Below are 3,220 nucleotides of genomic sequence, written 5' to 3'. Positions count from 1 at the left end.
CCACTCTTAATACTGCAGTTCACTGGCTGTGTTGGGATTCATGGTGGAGCCTCACTGAGGGCCTGCTGGGGTGTAGTGAATCAGGGAAGCTTTCTAGGTAGCTTGGAAAGAAACTTTAATTATGAATTGAGTTCACCACAGTCCTTAGACCCACACACTCATATCTACACTCAACTCAAACATCCAAGCAAAAGTATAACATCACTACCAACCTAGAGGAAAATAAACAATTCCATGTAAACAGTATGTAAGAGTGTTTTCTTTTTCTTTTTGTAAACACACATTTATTCAGCATCATCATCAGACTATTACATTTAGCAATCAATAGCATGGATACAAAAAAGGTCTACACTAAAATTCTTTGTTGGAATGCTTTACACTTTCCACAGAACAGAAACTAAACTAACCTGTCATATAATTAGTCACAAATGCATTCCTTGAGTTTCTTGCCTATATGCATGAGTTTTGTCTAAAACATGTCTTCTTTGTAGCAGCTAGGCCCGGCCACCACTGTGCTTGCCTGAATTCACAAATGTGTTGCAACCTGTAGCTTCCCTGTCACTTCTCTGGCTTTCTTCTCCTGCTAAGCCTTGTTTCCTGGAAATTTTTAAAAATCTTCTGCCACTGTACAGATACTGTTGCTGCTGGAGCCACCATAGCCACTTTGATTTTGTGGTTTAGTAAAATGTTGGCCTCCCCCACCATAGGGCTTAGAGCTTCTGCCTCCAAAGTTTCCTTCCTTCATGGGTCCAAAATTTGAAGACTGATTGTTATAATTGCCAAATTCATTATAGCTTCCACCACCTCTGTAACTGCTTCCATCATTACCAAATCCATTGTGGCCATCTCCACTGCCACCATGTCCACTTCCACCATGGCTGCCACCAAAGCCACCTCAACCACTGAAGTTTCCTCCATGACCAAAACTGTCATTGCCATCAAAACTACCTCCATGGCCACCACTAAAATTTCCAGAACCACATTGACCTCTTTAGCTAGATGAAGCACTAGCCATCTCTTGCTTCAACAGGGTCCTCACTCCACAGTTGTGACCATTCACAGTGTGGTATTTTTGAATGACAAACTTATCCACAGAATCATTGTCATCAAAGATTACAAAAGCAGAGCCCCTCTTCTTTTCACTGACTAGGTTGGTCACAATTTCAATCACTTTGATTTTTCCATATTTCTCAAAATAGTCTCATAGGCAATATTCCTCAGTATCTTCTTTAATGCCACCAACAAAGATCTTCTTCACTGTTAAGTGGGCACCTGGTCTTTGAGACTCTTCTTTTGAGACAGCTTTCTTTGGTTCCACAACTCTTCCATCCACTTCGTATGTCCTTGCATTCATGGCTGCATCCACTTCCTCCACAGTAGCATAAGTAACAAACCAAAAGCCCCTGGAACACTTGGTGTTCGGGTCTCTCATTACCATGCAGTCTGTGAGTGTTCCCCATTGTTCAAAATGGCTCCTCAGACTCTCATCAGTTGTTTCAAAGCTCAGCCTCTGATGAAGAGCTTGTGTAGCTGTCGGGCTCCTTAACAGACCCTGACTTAAACATGATGGCAATTGGAAGAGAGACTGATGATGCTTCCTCAGCAGTGTCCACCAGTAGCCAAGAGTATTTTCAATAAAAGAAATCTTAGATGGTCCTGGATCTTCATCTGCATAGACCTTTGTTCCAATACAATTCTTTTTTTTTTTTTCAGAACCGGGGCTTGAACTCAGACCCTTGCGCTTGCCAGGGAAGCGCTTATTCTACTGAGCCATCTCCCCGGCCCCTCCCAATACAATTCTTAATAACTTGAATGAAAAGTCTTCTAGCCCCAGTAGGAACATTTTGTTTAATCATATATTAAAGGTGCCTTTCATAAGGATGTGAAGAAGAACACATTCTAACATTCTTTGCCTCCCATTGCCATTTGATGGCTTGTTTTATAGTATGTGACAAGACTTGGGAAATTATTAGGTCAATGTTTAATGGAGAGAAGAACAAAATCAATAAAGATGTGGCAGACCTGTATTTCCTTAAGTTTGCATGTGTTGCTATATGTTTTAATGTTTCTGCACAACCCCGATATTCTCCAAGCAAGAACATTCCAATTGTTCTTTCAAGTGATTACATTGATTACAGCCATAAGTTGCCTCCTCTGTGAATCAAAATCAGAGATGTTGTAATCTGGACTCCTGTTTTCTGCTTGAACATGGATTGGGAAAAGATCAGACCCTCTCCAAAACTCCCTGACAACTCCTAGTGTTTCAACCTTGAGCACCTATGCCCACCTGAGAATCTGTCACCTAGTTTTTATCACATCTGCGACTATCTTCACATTTGTAAATCAATTGAAGTGATCAAATTTTTCCCCAAAGAGAAAAAACATTCTCCTGAAAAATGGATTTACTGACCTTCTAAATTACACATTCATACCCTTTCAACCCCACTATCTTAGTTCGCTTGGCTCTTATGATACAATATTATTTTGTTAATTCATTTCCTTATGTGTTAATTTTTCTCCATAGATTATGAGTTTTGTTATAGTTTAGATTTGAATGTTGGCCAAAGAACCACATGTGTGCAAGGTGACTGGACCGTGGATCACTGTACTCATCATGGGCTGATCATGGGTGAGTCACACTCAATGTTTTATGCGAACTGGGTCCTGCTTAGAGGTTACTGGAGCATGTACTGGAAGGTGAATTCTTGTTCCCTGCTCCTCTCTTCTCTGCTTCCTGGTTCCCTTGGGGTGGGCAGCTTTGCTCCACTGTGTCCTTCTATCATGCCCCTTTTGTCTTGGAGCACAGCCTGAGCTCTCTGAAATGATGAACCACCTTTAAGTTGTGGGTGTCACACCTTTTGTCCCAGTGATGGCACAGTGACCAATGCGAAGTGCATGAAGTAGAGATGACTTCTATGTTTTTCAGTGTGCTTCCTGTACCAGAGTCTGTGCTTTCCACATCATTTATCTCATTATATTCCATCAACAACCCTGGGTGGAAATAGAGGAAAAACTCAGAACTTGTCCTAGGCTAGCGGCCAAGAGGTGACAGAGGTGATGCTTTTTGTCATGACCCCAAACTGACCTTCTTTCTACTGTACTCAGTTGTCTTCCCAAGGGAGACTTTGTCCCTTCTTAATCAAAATTCCCCACAATTTCTATCAGTTTTGTTCCATCGCAGTAGCGTCACTGTTTGTACAAAGCAAGAGCAACTGATAAA

General features: G+C 41.5%; 1 pseudogene; it reads right to left on the bottom strand.

The window, feature by feature from the left end:
- Positions 1–607: 607 nt before the first annotated feature.
- The window catches only part of LOC101587146, a 12,540-nt pseudogene continuing 9,927 nt past the window's right edge, over positions 608–3,220 (bottom strand).

The sequence above is a fragment of the Octodon degus genome, unplaced genomic scaffold (genome assembly GCF_000260255.1).
Source record: "Octodon degus isolate 3935 unplaced genomic scaffold, OctDeg1.0 scaffold00204, whole genome shotgun sequence".
Taxonomy (NCBI): domain Eukaryota; kingdom Metazoa; phylum Chordata; class Mammalia; order Rodentia; family Octodontidae; genus Octodon; species Octodon degus.
Note: the sequence above shows the minus strand (reverse complement) of the source record. Positions and strands in the feature narration are given on the sequence as shown.